The sequence below is a fragment of the Saccopteryx leptura genome, chromosome 5 (genome assembly GCF_036850995.1).
Source record: "Saccopteryx leptura isolate mSacLep1 chromosome 5, mSacLep1_pri_phased_curated, whole genome shotgun sequence".
Classification (NCBI taxonomy): domain Eukaryota; kingdom Metazoa; phylum Chordata; class Mammalia; order Chiroptera; family Emballonuridae; genus Saccopteryx; species Saccopteryx leptura.
In genome coordinates, this window is record NC_089507.1 from 113,132,938 (window position 1) to 113,153,778 (window position 20,841).

The 20,841-nt window shown below is 41.4% G+C and overlaps 1 protein-coding gene across 9 annotated transcripts in view; it reads left to right on the forward strand.

Moving 5' to 3' along the window:
* The window catches only part of PARD3 (par-3 family cell polarity regulator), a 696,077-nt gene that overhangs the window by 50,733 nt on the left and 624,503 nt on the right, over positions 1 to 20,841 (forward strand). The window lies entirely within an intron of this gene.

A 20,841-nucleotide genomic window follows, 5' to 3' on the forward strand; every position in this document is an offset into this window, starting at 1 on the left:
CCATTTTTTTCCTTGTATTTTTTATCATTTTTTCCCTCTTCCACCTTGGTCATTTTACCCTCTTTTTGTTTTATTCTTTTCTTTTCATTTTGAACTTTATTACCCATATGTGTTACATTTTCCATTCTTATTTTTTATATGAGTGTTACATTCTAGAAAACAATTTTTTTTTCTTACTTTTCTCTTTTTTTGTGTGTCTTTTCTCTTTCACTTTTTCTCTCATTCGAATCTCACCCACATATCAAATTATTTTATTCTGGATTCAGATTTTTTTGTGGCATTTTGTGTGTTTTTACTTCGCTTTTTATCTCTTTAGCACTTCCCTTGACTCTGGCTCTCCATTCTATGTAGTTTTTGTTCCACTCAATATAATAGAATTTTCATTTTTCAATATTTTTTTCTCTTTTTTTTGTTCTCTTACACTATTTCTCTCATTCAACCATCATTCACAAAAAATTATATTCATGATCCAAATTTTTTCCTTGTGGCACTCTGTTGGTTCTTGCCTCATTTTTTTCTTCTTTGTGAGGAAAATTCTACATATTTTTGCTTCACTTAGCACAATTGAATTTTCAAATTTGCACAGCATTTTCTCAAAATTTTTTCTTTATTTTTATCAACTCTTAGTTTTACTAACAATACCACTTTCAAATACCACTAAGGAAAAAGAAATTGAATATCATAGATACAAAAGACAGAGATGTAGCTCAGACAGATGAGGAAAAATCTACAGAAAAATGTTTCAATAGCTTGGAAACCTTGGAGTTAAATGACAGAGAATTTAAAATTGAAGTCCTAAAAATACTCAGGGATATACAAGAAAGCACAGAAAGGCAACTTAGGGAGCTCAAAAAACAATTCAACTAACAGAAAGAATACATCACCCAGGAAACTGAAACTGAAAAAAAATCAAACTAAGGTGGAAAATTCAATACATGAACTGAAAAACGTGGTAACAAGTTTAGCCAATAGAACAGGGCAGATAGAGGAGAGAATTAGTGACATAGAAGACAGGCAACTAGAGGCACTACAGAGAGAAGAGAAGAGAGACTCACGAATTTAAAAAAATGAGAAAGTCCTACAGGAATTGTCTGACTTCATCAGAAAGAGCAACATAAGAATAATGGGTATATCAGAGGGAGAAGAGAGAGAAAATGGAATGGAGAACATATTCAAACAAATAAAAGACGAGAACTTCCCAAGCCTGTGGAAAGAACTAAAGCCTTGAATTCAAGAAGCAAACAGAACACCGAGTTATCTTAACCCTAACAAACCTTCTCGAAGGCACATCATAATGAAATCGGCACAAACCAATGACAAAGAAAAAATTCTCAAGGCAGCCAGGGAAAAGAAGAGTACAACATATAAAAGAAGGCCCATTAGATTATCAACAGATTTCTCAGCAGAAATTCTACAAACTAGAAGAGAGTGGACCCCAATATTTAAAGTTCTGAAAGAGAGGAACTTTAAGCCAAGGAAACTATACCCATCAAAGCTATCCTTCAAATACGAAGGAGAAATAAAAACATTCACAGATACAGAAAAGAAGTGAGAATTTATCACCAGAAAACCCCCACTTCAGAAAATACTAAATGGAGTTTTCCAACCAGATACAAAGAACAAAACAAAACAAAACTACAAGTAAAAGCTCCATCAGGATCACAATACAAACAGGATTAATCTGTGACAAAAAAAAAAACAAAAAAACAAGGGGAGAGGACAAAGATTAACAGTAGCAAAGGAGGATGGAGTGCAGAAGCACTCATGTGATAATGTACTACAATGAACATGATATGTATCCTTTGCATTACTCAATGGTAACCACCCCTGAAAAAAACACCACAGAAGCACATGGCTTGAAAAAAGAAGTAACAGAGGAAGGAAGTATGGATTACAACCAAACAAAAACAAATGATAGAAAAAAAAAGGAGAAGAACTGAACAGATACAAAACTATCAGAAAGCAATATATAAAATGACAATAGGAAACTCTCAAGTGTCAATAATTACACTAAACTGTGAATGGATTGAACTCACCAATAGAAAGACACAGGGTAGCAGAATGGACTAAAAAAGAAAATCTAACTGTATTCTGCCTATAAGAAACACATCTAAGCTACAAGAATAAAAACAAATTCAAAGAGAAAGGTTGGAAAACAATACTCCAAGCAAATAACACCCCCCAAAAAGCAGGTGTAACAATACTGATACCTAACAAAGCTAACTACAAGACTGCTAAGGTGATCAGAGACAAAAACAGTCATTTCATAATGATAAAGGGGACATTGAATCAAGAAGACAACACTTCTTAATATATATGCACCAAACCAAGGAGCACCAAAATATATAAGACAGCTACTGACTGGCCTAAAAACAAAAACAGAAAAAATGCAATCATGCCTGGAGACCCCAATACACTGCTGACGGCTTTAGATCATTCATAGGAACAAAAAATCAATAAACACATATTGGCCTTAAATGAAACACTAGAACAATTGGATATGATAAACATTTACAGGACATTTCATCCCAAAGTGCCAGAGTATACATTTTTCTCCAGTGTACATGGAACATTCTCAAGAATGAACCATATGTTGGGCCACAAAAATAACAACAAATTTAGAAAGATTGAAATTATACCAAGCATATTTTCTAACCATAAAGCCTTGAAACTAGAATTCAACTGCAAAAAAGAGGTAAACAAACCAACAAAAATGTGGAACTAAACAACATACTTCTAAAAAAATGAATGGGTCAAAGAAGAAATAAAAGCAAGGATCAAAGGATACATACAACATGACCAGGTGGTGGCATAGTGGATAGAGCATCGGATTGGGATGCGGAAGACCCAGGTTCGAGACCCTGAGTTCAGCAGCTTGAGTGCGAGCTAATCTGGTTTGAGCAAAGCTCACCAGCTTGGACCCAAGGTCGCTGGCTCGAGCAAGGGGTTACTCAGTCTTCTGAAGGCCCATGGTTAAGGCACATATGAGAAAGCAATCAATGAACAACTAAGGTGTCGCAATGAAAAACTAATGATTGATGCTTCTCATCTCTCTCCATTCCTGTCTGTCCCTATCTATTCCTCTCTCTGACTCTCTCTCTGTCTCTGTAAAAAAAAAAAAAAAGATACATACAGACAATATGGCATATCAGAATCTCTGGGATGCAGCAAAAACAGTAATAAGAAGGAAGTTCATATCTCTACAGGCCTATATGAACAAACAAGAGAGAGCCCAAGTAAACCACTTAACTTTACATCTTAAGGAACTAGAAAAAGAAGAACAAAGACAACCCAAAACCAGCAGGAGAAAGCAAATAATAAAAATTAGAGGAGAAATAAACAAAATAGAGAACAGAAAAACTATAGAAAGAATTAATAAAACAAGGAGCTGGTTCTTTGAAAAGATCAACAAAATTGACAAACCCTTGGCTAAACTTACTAAGGAAAAAAGAGAAAGGACTCATATAAACAAAATCCAAAATGAAAGAGGAAAAATCACCACAGATAGCAGAGATATACAAAGAATAATTGTAGAATACTTTGAGAAACTGCCACCAAATTTAACAATCCAGAAGAAAAGGATGAATTCCTAGAACAGTACAATCTTTACAATCTTCTGAGACTGAGTCATGAAGAAGTAGAAAGCCTAAACAAACTCATAAGCAGGGAGGAAATAGAAACAACTATCAAAAACCTCCCCAAAAATAAAAGTTCAGGGCCAGATGGCTATACTAGTGAATTCTGTCAAACATTCAAAGAAGACTTGGTTCCTATTCTACTCAAAGTCTTCCAAAAAATTGAAGAAGAAGCAATACTGCCAAACACATTTTATGAGGCCAACAAAACCCTCATACTGAAACCTGGCAAGGACGACACAAAAAAAGAAAACTACATACCAATATCTCTAATGAATACAGATGCTAAAATACTAAACAAAATACTAGCAAATCGAATACAACAACACATTAAAAAAATAATTCATCATGATCAAGTGGGATTCATCCCATTATCACAAGGTGGTTCAACATACGTAAAACGGTTAACGTAATACACCATATTAACAAAACAAAGAACAAAAACCATATGATCTTATCAATAGATGCAGAAAAGGCATTGGATAAAATACAACATCATTTTATGTTTAAAACACTCAACAAAATGGGTATAGAAGGAAAATATCTCAACATAATAAAGGCCATTTATGATAAACCATCAGCTAACCTCATATAATATGGCATAAAAATGAGGACTTTTCCCCTAAAATCAGGAACAAGACAAGGTTATCCACTCTCTCTATCTACTCTTATCCAACATAGTGCTGAAGTTCTAGCCAGAGCAATCAGACAAGAGAAATAAATAAAAGGCATTCATATTGGGAAAGAAAAAGTAAAGGTTTCAATTTTTGCAGATGTTATGATCCTATACATCAAAAACCCCAAACACTCCACAAAAAGACTACTAGAAACAATAAACAAATACAGTAAGGTCACAGGATACAAAATTAACAAAGAAAAGTCCATTGCCTTCCTATATGCCAACAATGAAACATTAGAAAACAAGCTAAAAAAAATAATCCCCTTCATGGTTGCAACAAAAAAAAATAAAATAATTAGAAATAAACATAACAAAGAATGTAAAGGACCTATATAATGAAAACTACAAAGCATTGTTAAGGGAAATCGAAAAAGATATAATGAAATGGAAAAATATTCCTTGTTCTTGGATAGGAAGAATAAATATAGTCAGAATGACTATATTACCCAAAGCAATATACAAATTTAATGCAAATCTCATCAAAATTCCAAGGTCATTTTTTAAAGAAAAAGAACAAGAAATCATCAGGTTTATATGGAACTATAAAAAACCCTGAAAGCCGAAGCTATCCTAAGGATAAAGAATGAAGCTGGGGGCATTACAATACCTGACTTCAAATTATATTGTAGAGCCACGATAATGGTATTGGCAGAAAAATAGACACTCAGACCAATGAAACAGAATAGAAAGCCCAGAAATAAAACCACATATATATGGTCAAATAATTTTCGATTAAGGAGCCAACAACACACAATGGAGAAAAGAAAGCCTCTTCAACAAATGGTGCTGGGAAAACTGGAAAGCCACATGCAAAAGAATGAAACTCGACTACAGTTTGTCCCCTTGTACTAAAATTAATTCAAAATGGATCAAAGACCTAAATATAAGACCTGAAACTATAAAGTACAAAGAAGAAAACATAGGGACTAAACTCATGGACCATGGATAGAAAGAGCATTTTATGAATTTTACTCTAAAGGCAAGGGAATTGAAGGCAAAGATAAATGAATGGGACCACATCAGACTAAGAAGCTTTTGCACAGCAAGAGAAACTGACAACAAAATAAACTGCCAACTAAATGGGAGATGATATTTTCAAACAACAGCTCAGATAAGGGCCTAATATCCACAATATACAAAGAACTCATAAAACTCAACAACAAACAATCCAATATAAAAATGGAAGAGGACATGAACAGACTTCTCCCAGGAAGAAATATAAATGGTCAACAGATATATGAAGAGAAGCTCATCTTCATTAGCTTAGAGAAATGCAAATCAAAACTAAAATGATATACCACCTTACACAGGTTAGATTAGCTATTATCAATAAGACAGGTAATAGCAAGTGTTGGAGAGACTGTGGAGAAAAAGGAACCCTCATTCAATGTTGGTAGGAATGTAAAGTAGTACAGCCATTATGGAAGAAAGTATGGTGGTTCCTCAAAAAATTAAAAATTGAACTACCATATGACCCTTCAATAGATGACTGGATAAAGAAGATGTGGCACATATATACTATGTAATACTACTCAGCCATAAGAAATGATGACATCGGATCATTTACAACAACATGGATGGACCTTGATAACATTATACTGAGTGAAATAAGTAAATCAGAAAAAACTAAGAACTATATGATTCCATACATAGGTGGGACATAAAAATGAGAATCAGGGACATGGATATGAGTGTGGTGAAGGGGGGGAGGGGGAGGGGCACAAAGAAAACCAGATAGAAGGTGACGAAAGACAATTTTACTTTGTGTGATGGGTATGCAACATAATTAAATGTCAAAATAACCTGGAGATATTTCTCTGAACATATGTACCCTGATTGATCAATGTCACGCCATTAAAATTAATAAAAAAATAAAGAAGGACGGATATGTGGCATTGTGGTGGGGACAGCATGGAGAATCAGAGATGCAGAGGTGGAGGTACAGGAGATATGTGGGTGGATGATAGAGCTGCAGGTGGAAGATAAGACTGGAAATGACTGGCTTCAGGTAATAGAGGCTCTTGAAGGTAGACCATCCACCGCTACTTAAATTCGGGAGTCATTGGGAGCCACTGGAAATTTTTGAGTAGAAATGTGTGATTGGGGCTACGTTTTTACAACATAAAGCTGTTAGTTAGAGCATTAGGGTAGATTACAGCATTCTGAACACGTGTCACTTTAAGGACCAAGTATTGGAGACTCAGCAGCTGGGGTTTTGGTGATGAGGCACCAAGGGCTCAAAGCCACACCCCGCACAAATGGGTGCTGTCAATCCAGGAGGTGGTTGTGCCAGAAAAAACAAGTGCTCTCTGAAAACAAATGGTAGCAATTGCGACTGCTAATGCTAGTGCCTGCTGTGTTAATCAAATGGCCTATTAAAGGCAATTATTCTCCCAAGCAGGGAGTGGTCAGGGGTGTGTGTGTGTGTGTGGTAAAACTGTGTGTCTGAAAAACACTGCATGTGCTTTTATGCAAAGAAAAACAAATACAGTATGTCCGTAAAGTCATGGTGCACTTTTGACTGGTCACAGGAAAGCAACAAAAGATGATAGAAATGTGAAATCTGCACCAAATAAAAGGAAAACCCGCCCAGTTTCTGTAGATGATGTGGCAGCCTGTGCGCATGCGCAGATGATGATGTAACACCGTGTATACAGCCGAGCAGCCCTCGGCCATGCCAGTCGAGATGTGGATGGTACAGAGAAAAGTTCAGTGTGTTCTGTGGCTCGCTAAATTCGAATCCGTGACCAAAGTGCAACGTGAATATCGACGCGTTTATAACGAAGCGCCACCACATAGGAATAACATTACTTGGTGGGATAAGCAGTTGAAGGAAACTGGCAGTTTGGTGGAGAAACCCTGTTCTGGTAGGCCATCAGTCAGTGACGAGTCTGTAGAGGCTATACGGGATAGCTACCTAAGGAGCCCTAAAAAATCTGTGCGTGAACCCACATCAAACTGCACTGAATAGATATGAAACTGGGAGAGTTTTCCTTTTATTTGGCACAGATTTCACATTTCTACCGTCTTTTGTTGCTTTCCTGTGACCAGTCAAAAGTGCACCATGACTTTACGGACACACTGTACACTACAGATTTTTGTTTAATGCAATTCATTAACATTCTCACTAATCAATCTATTAGGGTTTATAATGACTGTGCTGATGTATAACCTGCTTTTTTTCTTTTTGAAGAGCTGTAAGTCATTTGGAGCATTTGGGAGATTTTTCACAGTGTGTAAAGTGCTAACAGTATTGTTCCATTTTTAAAATGAAAGAGCTGAGAAATATTGAGGCCAGTTTATTCATACAATTCTTGTACCATTGACATACTTCCATAAAGAAGAGATTGTTTATTGTTCTGCGATTGTTGTTTTCCCTGGTTAATCTCCATCCTGGCTTGTTTAAGAAGTCTCTGTTGACCTAACCCACCCTTCCCAGATTCCCGCCTTTGTCCTTCCTCTCTTCAGACACACGTTTACCCACCCTTACCCACCCAGCCCTGCTCTTTAGTGGTCCCATAGCATTTCCTATGTGCTTTCCTGTGTGGTTCCGTGGAAGCAAAGCCCCAGCACCCTACTGTGTGGGCTAACCAGGTATCACATGAGTAGATGGACTGATTAAGTCTACAGGGAAGTTTGGGCAGACTGAGTCCGATGGAAACTTTTGTAATTGCCTTCATAGGTGCAGACAAAGACCCTGTGAGGTCAGTAGGTCCTCCCATTTCTCCTCCGTGGTACAGCTTAGATGTGGGAGGCTTATGGAGGCTACGTCAACAGCCCTCCCCACCCTGGAACTGGCTGGGGGCTGTGGGATGACCTCTGCGTTTTCATACCTTCACACTTGTGGAGAGCCCTCAGCTACATTGTTGTGAAGCAGCCGTGGAGTACAGTGCTGTGGCAAGGGTCAGAGGGGTCGCAATAAATGTTTTTCATGCTCTGGACATCAGGGGGCTTTTTGTTGAAAATGGTCGCGGAATAGACCAAAGAGGAATCCATAATAATTGTGAGAGTTTATATACGGTTGAGACAAAAATCTCATGGGAAAGGAGTTATTGCAATTTTGGAAGGTGGGCCAGAGGCAGATGGACCTCACCCTCGTTCACTAGTGCAGAACAGAGGTGATCCGGGTGGCTGTGGTGGGAGGGGAGCAGAGGGAATGAGAGCCCCACTGCATTCTTTGGGGATGCTAAATTTGCTGTTCCATTTTCAGAGATTTCCAGGGAAGCCTATGGAAGGGAGAACTTGTTTGCAGGGATTGGTCCCTATGTGGTGACAGATTTTGTCAGGGTGGTGGTCTGAGAGAAGTGGCTGTGTGTGTGTGTGTGTGTGTGTGTGTGTAAGGCCACCAGCATTGAGCACACAGAAGTTGTGAGGTTCAGCTGTTCCCTCACCACCTGCCAGAGAGCTGCAGAGCATGACTCAGAGCAGTACACAGGCCGACATGGTCTTATGGACAGTGAAGGCTTGTTGACCATGACATCAGGTTGAGGGGGACATAGGAGGGGGACAGCGGCCTGCATTTAGCTTTAGCAGAGGGCAAAGGAAATTATTAACGGAGGCCTTGAAATTGGAGGGATGAGCATGCACACGTGAGTCTTCTCTGGTGCGGTGAATAAGGAGTGTGTGCGCCAAGAGGGAACCTGAGTTCAGTTTTGGCAGCTGGATGTTGACCTGTTTATACCTGAGGGACTCATGCCCAGGAGAGCTCTGACACTTTGCCTGGGGTGGAGCCACACCCTGATGGTGCTCTGCAGGTGGTGGCATGTATGTAGGGCCCCAGTCAGGGCTGAGAGCCAGGACGTATCCCCTTGCCTGGCTTCACATCTATTGTTCAGAGAATAAAAGTGGGCCAGGGCCAAGTCAGGCCTGTGTTTTTTTGTTCCTGGTGTGACAGTCTCATAGCAATCGTTTGAGGCCTTTATAAAGTAAACGGGTCTATTCAGAGGGTCTTTAGACAGAACTGAAAACGTTACAAGACGAAGGAGAGAAACTTTGCCCATGTGCTTTAAAAAGAAATGAATACTTCTGATAGATTGGGATTGCATGGCTTAACATTTATATTTTCATTTCTTTTTCCTCTCATATTCTTTTTAATTTTTAAAGGGAGAGGCGGGGAGACAGACAGACAGACTTCCACATGCACCTTGACTATGATCCACCTGGCAACCCTTGTCTGGAGCTGATGCTCAAATCAACAGAGCTAGCCTCAGTGCCTGAGGCCAAATCTCGAATCACAGGAGCTGTTCTCAGCACCTGGGGCCATGCTTGAACCAATGGAGCCACTGGCTACACTAGGAGAAGAGGAAGAGAAAGAGGAGAGGGAGGGGGAGAGAAGCAGGTGGTCACTTCTTCTGTGTACCCTGACCTGGGATTGAACCTGGGACATCCACATACTGAGCCGATGATGTATCCACTGAATCAACTGCCCAGGGCCTCACATTCTTATTAATTTGGAGGTCATACTAAGGATGATCATTTCCTGCATTAAAAAACATTTGTAATTGAAAAGTAAAATAAAACTAATGTTCTCCCGTTTTAATATTTCAAACTTTCTTAATGGCTTACATATCTTTTTTTTAAAATTGAATTTTATGGGGTGGCCCTGGTTAACATCATTATACAAATTTCAGGTGTCCAATTCTATAACATATCTCTTTGCACTGTATTCTGTATTTGCTCTCCCAAGTCAAGTCTTCGTCCATCACTGTTTATACCACCCCCACCGTAATTATCACACTGTTGTCTGTGTCCATGAGGTTTTTTTGTCCTTTTTTGCTCTATCCCTCCATCTCCCTCACCCAATTCCCCCCTAACCCTGACAGCTGTCATTCTGCTCTCCATCTATGAGTCTGTCTCTATTTTGCTTGTTTATTTTGTTCATTAGATTTCACATATAAGTGAGATCATATGGTACTTGTTTTTCTCTGACTTATTTCATTTAGCATAATGCTCTCCAGGTCCATCCATGTGACAGAAGGTAAGATTTCCTACTTTTTCATGGCCGAGTAGTATTCCATTGTGTATATGTACCACAGGTTTTTATCCACTCATCTACTGATGACTACTTGGGGCTGTTTCTAAATCTTAGCTACATATATTCTTTCAAATTAGCATATTGGGATTCTTAGGATATAGTCCCAGAAGTGGGATAGCTAGCTCATAAGGCAGTCTCATTTTTAATTTCTTGAGATAATTCCATACTGTTTTCCACAGTGGCTGCACCAATTTGCATTCCCACCAACAGTGCACAAGGGTTCCCTTTTCTCCGTACCCTTGCCAATACTTGTTGTTTGTTGATTTATTGATAATAGCCATTCTGACAGGTGTCACGTCATATTTTGTTTTTAATTTGCATTTCTTTGATGATTAGTGATGTCAAGCATCTTTTCATATGTCTATTGGTCATCTGTATGTCCTCTTTAGACAAGTGTCTATTTAGGTTCTTTACCTGTTTTTAACTTTTTTTTTTTTTTTGGTGTTGAGCTTTATAAGTTCTTTACAAATTTTGAATATTAATCCCTTTTCAGATGTATCAGTGAATATGTGAATATGTTCTAATGGCTTACATTTTTCTTTGTATGGTTATGTTTTTTGTGTTTTTTTGTACTTTTCCAAAGTTAGAAGCAGGGAGGCAGTCAGGTTTCTGCATATGCCCGACCAGGATCCACCCAGCATGCCCACCAGGGGGCAATCGGGGCAATGCTCTAGCCATCTGGGGCGTTGCTCCATTGTGGCTGGAGCCATTCTAGCACCTGAGGCAGAGGCCGTGGAGCCATCTTCATTGCTCAGGCAGGCCAGCTTTGCTCCAATGGAGCCTTGGCTGTGGGAGGGGAAGAGAGAAATAGAGAGAAAGGAGAGAGGAAAGGGTGGAGAAGCAGATGGGTGCTTCTCCTGTGTGCCCTGGCCGGGAATCAAACATGGGACTTCCACACGCTGGGCCGATACTCTACCACTGAGCCAACCGGCCAGGGTCTGTATGGTTATGTTTATATAACTTTTCTTCTTAGGTATTTAATTTGGTTTTAGAATAACCCTGCTCTGAACTTGTTTATATGTAAATACTTATCTAAATAGCCAACGTTTTCTTTAGATCCCAAAAGAGGAATTATTGGGTTAAAGCAAATGAACTGTATTATCTTGCCATGTTGCTTTTTAGAAAGACTGTACTGTTATAATTCCACCTGCATACCAGCATTGTGTGAAAGTACACACTTCATCCCACCTTCATCTATTTAATACTTCTTAAAATTTTGCTAAACTTGTTTAAAAAATTGCAATGAAAGAAACAGTCTGCTGTCGCCCTCTTGCTTTCTGGAACTTCACTGAGGGATGGTGTCACCTGCTGAACTTGTATCCATCTGGGCTTTGGAAGGCAGCAGTGACAAACTGGAACTGTCTGTCAGCCAGAATCCCGAAGAGAAGTGAAGGCCACTGTCTTAAGATGCTTCTACTTGTGCAAACAAGAAGTTGTTACTGAGGTTGCCTTTTATTAGCTCGGTTAATGAGGTTGAATTGAGCAGACAGTAGAGGCTTCTCAGGCTGCACAGGTGTTTTGGAGCATCCATGTCCCGTGAGGCCCTGTCAACATCACTTAGGTCCCCAGAGCCATGTTCCTGTGTTCCCTGCTCCCTGAGCACACCCTTCCAGAGGGACAAGGTGTGACAGTGTCCAGCGGCTGTGGGAGCTGAGAGAGCCCCTGCCCCTCTGCCTCTCATCCCATTTTATTTTTCCAGTACACTTCTCGTCCACTGAAAGTAGCATGTATCTTTGATTCTGTCTCGATCCCCTAGAATCCAGGGTCTATTATAACAAGCACTCGGTGCTTCTAAGTCCTGTTGTCTCCTCAGGATCTGGTCCATAATAGGTGCTGCGTAGAGGCCCACTGAAGGAACTCCAGCGGCTTTCTGTTGCTGGGAAGACCAGTGCTGACTTCTCCTACATCTTCAGTTTGTCTCGTGATGCTTTCTCAGACTGTCTTCCTGAATTACATGGCTCTTGTTCCAGGTGCTCTGCTGCGTGGGGAGGGGAGGAGGGGTGCTTTACCCAGAATACCTGTTTTCACACTAAGTCTCCATCTGAGGAAACGTGGAGTCTTTAATACCCAACTTAGTTTTTTATTTATCTCCATCATTTTGACATTCTGACTGGCTGGCTTTTCTGAACCTGTGAAAGTCCTGTCAGTTATCTTAAACCCTCAGTGTCATTCTGTCTTTGTCCTCTGAGCTCACCTAGAGCCGCTGGCCTCATACTTGACCCCTTAGGTGGCTGAAGGGCCCCTGCATCCTTCACAGAAAGGGTTTTGTGTCCCAAACTACTGTTTCTTTTTCTCTGAAAAATTTCTCAACAGCTCTCATCTTACATCTTAAGTTGTGTGTGTGTATTCAATTAAGTACTTAAGATATTACAGCTGGCAGGACCCTTGGCCCAGATCTAGTCTCATCTGACTGTGTACCAGTGTTTCTCCAGGAGCTTTGCCTCAGGAGTTTCCAAGGATCTTGGGGCTCCTAGCAAATGTAGGTAATTGTTTCCTGATTAGCAGTCAGATTTGACACTTCCTATTGAAATATTTTACTGTCTGGGACTGCAGCAGATGGTGGTATGGCGGAACAGATGTCTGTGTTGAATCAGACAGCAGTTTAATCTGCCCTTGGGCCCTGAGGTGTCTCCCTGGGCAGATCCCCCTCTTCTGTCTGCTTGTTCGGCTGTGGGTGATTTCTCCTTACTTGGGCTATGTGGAGCCCCACAAAGACATGACAAAATGTGGTGAACAAAGCATAAGTGATTGAAAACTACACTGCTCACAAAAATTAGGGGATATTTTATTTCTTCATATTTATTTTTGAAATATCCCCTAATTTTTGTGAGCAGTATAGTTAGCCTACATGCTTATTCTGATTTAAGTATGATTTTTTCCATTGACTTGGTATACCGTGATTTATTAATAAACATAATTAAAACATGAACTATTGATGGTAACACTTAAAAAGAAAGGTCATTTCAGCCCTGGCCGGTAGGCTCAGTGGTAGAGCGTCGGCCTGGCATGTAGGAGTCCTGGGTTCGATTCCCGGCCAGGGCACACAGGAGAAGCTCCCATCTGCTTCTCCACCCCTCCCCCTCTCCTTCCTCTCTGTCCCTCTCTTCCCCTCCCGCAGCCAGAGCTCCATTGGAGCAAAGTTGGCCTGGGTGCTGAGGATGGCTCTGTGGGCTCTGCCTCAGGCGCTAGAATGACTCTGGTTGCAACAGAGCGACACCCCGGATGGGCAGAGCATCGCCCCCTGGTGGGCATGTTGGGCGCATACGGGAGTCTGTCTGACTGCCTCCCCGTTTCCAACTTCAGAAAAATACAGAAAAAAAAAAAGTCATTTCAATTAAATAGAGTTTGATTGTTCAAATTATGTATTGCGTGGCGGTGTCAGTGGTTCGGAGCATGGACTGAATGTGTGTGGGCCGGGTTTGCAACTCAGCTCTGTCAGTTGAGACCCGGGTATGCTTTAGGCAGGTGACCGAACTTTGCCGTGCTGCATGTCCTCATCGGTGAAATGGGAGTGGGGGAGGGCGGGAACACTAGTGTTCACTTTTAGGATTCAGTGAGGATGAAAACCACTCCTAATCACTGCAGAAATGCCACTGTTGTTAGTCTTGTCAAGCGTCACCATCATGTTGTTATCTGAGAAATAAGAATGCTCTCTGCCCTCGTGCAGAGAAAAAGCCTGGAGGAAGTATCCAGTGCTACTGAGATGTGCCTGCTGAGCCCTGTGTGCAGTCTACCTGGCTCAGCGTGGCTTCCCTTTCCAAGGAGCTGATTGAACTAGCTGTCAACCTTGGCTGTGGAATGCCCATGGACTGCTTTAGCCTGAAAGTATATGCTTTTGGACATCTTGGTTAGGATTGAGGCATTGCTCTCAGATTACATGTTCCTTTTTGTTTGAGAATAGAGATGTTGAGTAAAGGTTCTAGAAGACCCAGTGTATTGCAGTTGAAATGCACTTCTGGGGGGTAGGTGTGTGTCTTTTCTAGGTGCTGTTAGAGATGAAATTAAGCAAGACTCCTGAAGACAATATCTCGGCATGGCAACTTTAATCACTGCTGTAGAAGGGCGTGCTGCCACTATTGAAAGCCAGCCAGCAAGTGCAAGGGCAGAGGGAAAATTCTGTTTTTATCCCTAATGCAGGCCCTAGGATGCTGGGTCTTGCTCCATTGGCTGGAGTGTTGACCATATGATCTTATATTTTCTCAATTGGCTAGTTTAAATGGCCACACCAAGGTGGAAGGGAGAGGTGGGGTATCATTAACTAGGTAAGGGGGCTGAGGAATGGTCGGAAACAATCAGATGACTGGACAAAGGGGGCTGGGGGATGGGTAAACAGGTTAGCTGTTTCTCATTCTACTCCCTGGTCAGAGGAATCGAATGCAGGAGGTTGGAAAATGGTTGAAGAAAAGAACCTGAGTTAAACATTTCCTTCAGAGCCATGAGCGCCCCCCACCCCCCAGATGTGTTAACCTGATTGGTTCCAGTGTGAAGCGCAGCATTGGCAATGCCGCTGTTTAGGAAGATGGACACAGTTTTGTCTGACTCTGCTGGGCTTCCCTGACGGGCGCTGGAAGCTGGCGGAGAAGGAGACCCTGCCCCCAGCCCCGTCGCAATTCTGCTATTGCTATCTTGCCAGGAGTCCCCCACCTACCCACCCATTTACCACCTTACATTTCACACGATATACCCTCCGGGCACCCCACAACTTTTTTTCTTTTGTATCTTTTCATTATGGAAACTTTTTAAGCTTGTAAGTAGAGAATAGAATAATGAACCTTCAGGTACCCATCCTCCAGCTTTAACAGGTGTTGATCACACATGGCTGGTTGGCCTGGCCTGTGGTGGTGCAGTGGATAAAGCACCGACCTGGAATGCTGAGGTCCTGGAATACTGAGGTTGCCAGTTTTAGACCCTGGGCTTGCCTAATCAAGGCACATACAAGAAGCAGCTGCTACGAGTTGATGCTTCCTGCTCCTCCCTGCAACCTCCTCTCTCCACCCTTCTTTCTAAAAAAATAAATAAAATCTTAAACAAACAAACAGAGCTGGTCTTATGTTTTCTATAACTCCCTTCTGCACTCCCCCACCTCCTCCCTTGCTGTATTCTTTCAAAGTAAATCCCAGAAAAATCTCTCCCCCCCCAGCCCCCGTATAAATTCTTCTGTATGTATCACTCAAGGATAGGGAGTCTTACAGAGTTTTTATTTGAAACTGTTTCCCAAACACCATTGCCTGTTCGTGGGGATCCCATTCATGGGCTGACATAGTCTGGCTGGAACACGGCAAATGGCTATATAATTTGGGGATCCTGGATTTGATGAGCAACCCAGATTTCAATCACATTCCTTGGGAAGTTTTTACAAGAATCCTTGATTGCTCATTCTTCTGCAAGTCTGGCTGATGTCCAACCCTTGTTGATAAGGAAATTTCTATTGGCTTCTGGAGAGGTCTAAACCTGTGGTGATTTATGTCCAATAACTGAGGTAGCTCAGTGGTCCTTAAACAGAATGTGGTGCCTGTCAGTCCTCAGGCCGGCCAGATGTGAGTAGCCTCAGTGTGTTGTACAGATTCCATTTTTAACATGAATTAAAGCGGAAAGGGTGCTGTGGCCTATTGGTGACGGCTACATGACCTGAATGGGGAAGTCCAGCAAGATTACTCTGTTGACATTTCTTGATCTTGTATTGTACATATTGTACATATTATGTAGCTCGAAGGGATGAGGTCAGTGGCACTACTTAAATTTTGAAAAAGAAGGTTTGTACCTGAATGCTAGAATTTGGGAGGCGTTAGTTCTGCATAGTAACTATGGTGGCACAGAAGCAAAAACATTGAATTGGGAGCTGGGAGTAGCCACATCTCATCTCCTGAGTACCTAAATATGTTTTGGGTACATACACCTTGAGACTTTCCTTCCCTCCTTTGCAGGAGGGGGATAGAGAACGGGCTCTAAGAGAGGTGGAGGTGGCTTTGGCAACTTCAGAGTGGTGGTTCCTAATCCGGTAGGACTGAACGTTTCTTTGACTTTTAATTGTGCAGTAATTACAGATGTACAGGAAGTAGTGCCCGTAGTACAGAGAGTGCCCTTGTAGCCTCCATCCCACCTTTGCGCGGTGGCCACAGGAACGCCCTGGCCGGCTGATGACTCATGAGAGTGTCAGGCATTGCCACTCAACATCACAGACAGTGTTGCTGCGTCCCCAAGCTCTCCCAGAGTGGCGGCCAGCTCTGAGGAGTTGCAGGCAGGCTTTGCTCCACTTTCCTGAAGTATTGAATGTTGTTAAAACTGCGAAAAACTCAGATTTCAGCTCAAGGCTTAGAAATCCTTAAACAGTTTCTAACCTTCAGAAATTAGACGACTCCTTCCATCTGGGGGACTGTCCACATGTCCCAGGATGTTTTGCATTCTGGACACCTGCCACTAAATGCCAGTGGTCCCCCCAACTGTCATGACAGCAGAGATTCCAAAATGCCTCACAGGAAATGGAACCATCCCCTTTGGGAACTAACATAGCAGGGACAAACATGGCTATTCGTGATGAAATCTGTCTCTGAGTACATGTATTGGGGAGAAGATTCTCAGTTTGTGTGTGGAGTGTTGGTTCGAACCAGGAGGATACTGTTGATGTTCTGAAGTACAGTGCTTTTTTATTCTTAAAGGAAAAACAATAATATACCCTTGGTGTATGTTGTTTTTGCGAAGGAACAAATAAACGGAGTGCTTTGAGCTATAGCTGGCAGGTTTGCTGCTGGCCGGATGTTAGAGCCGCAAGCCCTCACCACAGCCAGTGTCCTGTGAGGGCAGAGCCCTGCCAGTCCCAGCACAGCACGGTGGCTGCGGGTTGGTTCTTCATCAGCAACACAGTCATGTTTCCTGCCTCCATCTCTCACATAGCAAAGCTATTTTGTGGAATGTAAAAATTCTGCCAAGTATTTGGCATCATATAGATAGAAAGAAACTTATAAAAAAAGAAAGAAAATGATTTAGTAAAATAAGGTTGCTAGTGTTTGAGGGTTTTGGAACCAGAATCTGTTATCTAGGGCTGATGTGGGTGACTTCTTGTGTGAAAGGCAGAATTAGAAGTTTCTACTTTTTCTTTTTTTGAGACAGAGAAAGAGAGAGAGAGAGAGAGAGAGAGAGAGAAAGATAGAAACAGACAGGAAGCAAGAGAGATGAGAAGCATCAATTCTTTCTTGTGGCTCTTTATTCTCCTTAGTTGTTCATTGATTGCTTTCTCATATGTGCCTTTACGGGGGGGGGGGGGGAGTGCTGCAGTGGAGCAAGTGACTCCTTACTCAAGCCAGTGACCTTGGGTTTCAAGACAGCGACCATGGGGTCATGTCCATGATCCCATGCTCAATCCAGTGATCCTACGTTCAAGCTGGTGAGCCACACTCAAGCCGGTGACGTCAGGGTTTCAAACCTGTGCCACTGACTGGTCAGGCTCTACCTTTTTTTTTTAGTGAGAGAGAGAGAGAGTGGCAGTGTTGGGGACTGAAAAGCCAACAGGGTTTTTGCAGTTTAGATTTTGGGGGGACAGAAATGTGGGGAACTCTGTAAGCTGACAATCTGCCCAACCCCCCACCTCACTTATTCTGTGAAGTTGCAAAAGGCTGTTAAGCTGTGATACTGGGTTGTTTATACTCATCCTACCTCCCATGTTCCCCAGAAAGACTGGAGGCAAGTTTCTTCTATCCTTTGTTTTGTGTAAAGTTAAGATGTTATGTATGGTGAGGGTTTTCCGCACTTGGTAAAATTCTTGGATTGTCGTGGAAATGTGATCAGAGATCTCTGATTTGCTAATGGCCTCACTTTGCCCTTTAAATAAAAGCAAGAAGTGGTCATGCAGCACGCTCTGTTCTTGCCATCAGCAATTGCAGATTCCTTCCGACCCCATCCTTTTTCTCTTTAAGTCTATTTTTTAATTTTTATTTTTTTAAAGATTTTATTTATTCATTTTAGAGAAAAGGGTCATGAGAGAGAGAGAGAGAGAAAGGGGGGAGGAGCAGGAAGCATCAACTCCCACATGTGCCTTGACCAGGCAAGCCCAGGGTTTCGAACCGGCAACCTTAGCATTCCAGGTTGATGTTTTATCCACTGTGCCACCGTAGGTCAGGATAAGTCTATTTTTTTTTTAATTCCATGCCATTCCCACTCAGGACCTAGAATTAATAGCCATGCTGGTTCGCTGCAAGCCAGTGAGAGACAGGAAGGAACAGACATGAGAAGCATCCACCCGTAGTTGTGGCACTTTAGTTGTTCATTGATTGCTTTCTCTAGAGGTTTCTAGTTTTTGATTTCCTTTTTTTAAAGGTAAACTTTTTCAGTGTCATTAAGAGAATGACTATAAACCAAGATGGTGGAATAGCCTTGTTATGTGAAATTAAATTTGCTTGCGTTGTGTGTACACACTTGTGCGTATGTTAGGTGACTCCTCGTGTGAGTTCTCAAGCCATGTATACGAAGCTACTGAAATGTGTGTAAGCACTTTTTAAAACCCATCCTGGAGACATTCTCCTTCCGAGTTCATGCACCAGTACATGCGCGTGCTTCTCTTGGTAGCAGTACTTTCTTCCTTTAGAAGACGTGTTCTTTTGTTAAATAGAAAGCCATAGCTCCCCAACCCCCATTATTTTTGGGGGTGGAGAGAAGAACAGTATAGGTCACAGCATAAAATCCCACATGGATTTCATAGAAGGAAAGTATAGTATTTGCCTTTGCTTCACATAGATTCTTCAGCAGGGGCGGATTTAACAGTGGGCGCACTGGGCGTACACGCTGGACCCTGACTTCTGAAGGGCCCTGCAAAACCCCAACTTTACACTTTTTTCTAATGACACCAAGTTTGGTTTCAAATGTGCAATTTTAACATTAATAGTACATAATATTTTTATCTATTTAAAAATATGGTTAACATGAATTTTTATTTTTCCTGTCTCTTTTTTTAAGGGGCCCAATATTTTCTTTTGTACTCGGGGTCTCAACCGACCTTAATCTGCCTCTGTTTTTCAGGGAAATCTCATTTAAGTACCATGGACTAATGCTAGAATAATTTTCAGGGTGGTGGAGGAAGGAATGTTCCTCTGGAAATCTCATAGGGGTTTTATAATTTGGCTGTATTCCTAAAACGTTTTACTGATCACTTTTTAGAGTTAAAAAATTATATTTCTAAATTATTTAGTTTTACATTTCCATAGATACCAGACTATGTGCATAACCTTTATATTTTTTGTAATGTTTAAAATATAAGTAGTCCAAACTAGGGCTGGTTTTGTTTTCAGTAGGGCTAGGTAATTGAATACATTTGTGCCTTTTTTTTTTTAAGGGTTGGGTAAACCTTATGTCCAAATACTGTTATCTTTTCTGTGACAGGCTCATATATAAAAAGTAAGGGTATTAATTACCTGTTTGTATAACAATTAACCTATTACAGTATAAACATTCCAAAACTTAATGGCAGGACTTCAGGGGTGGCTTGGCCAGGTCTCTGTCTCTGGCTTGCTCTCTGATGAAGGTGCAGTTCTCCAAAGGCTCAGGTGAGGCTTGGAATCGCCATGCAAGCTCACATATGTGGTTGTTGGCAGGAGCCCTCAGTTCCCACCACAATCTGAGAGATAGTCAGTGAGCACTTAATACAGGAACCCCATATTTTTGATAACTTCATTTGGAGGTGACGTCCCCTCACTCATGCTGTAATCTATTCATTAGAAGTAGAACAAGGGAGGGGTTCACACAAGGGCTTGAAAACCAGAGGTGGAGATTATGGGGCAGGGCACTTCAGAGACTGCCTGCCACATTCAAGTTTACTTATACACTAGTTTATTAACGCCTGGAATTAGACTGAACTTGCTGAACTTGTTGGATTCACACTACTTAATGGTAGGGTGAAAGGTTTTGATGGGTAAAGTTATGCTCATAAAAATGAATAAAGATACCTCATTTCAAGGAAAGTGTTGTATTTTTGAAATTCATAAGTGGTCTAAGCTGATCTTTTGAGGGGAAGCAGAGAGCTCAGCAGTCCACACAAACTTCTTGTTATAATAAGACATGAAACCATGAAGCTGTCTTCTCTTTTTATTTCGTGTGCAGAATAGGTGACTAGTGAACTGCCACTGTGAGTGACCCTTCACTCAACAATCCTCTTCAGTATTCATTTCTATGAATTATTATGTGGGCTGAAATTCTTGTGCTTAGCACGTTATTGGCTCCAAAGGATTCTGCCTTGGTGTTGGATGAGGAGTATTGAATTGGCTTCCTCTAAATCAACTCACTGATTTCTTTCTTTATACTAATAATTTTTCCCCCACCGTCCTTTCATTTGTTCTCCCTTGGAATGTTCGACGGTGAAGAGTATCATCCTCTCAAGGCAGAGAGTTCCCGATTCTTTCCCCTTTCTTCTGAGGTGCTGAACAGTGACAGTGCCTTGTGGGAATTTCTGCACGATTTCTAACCAGTGGGGTGACCTTTTCCTTAAGAAGGCCACTTGTGAAACAGTT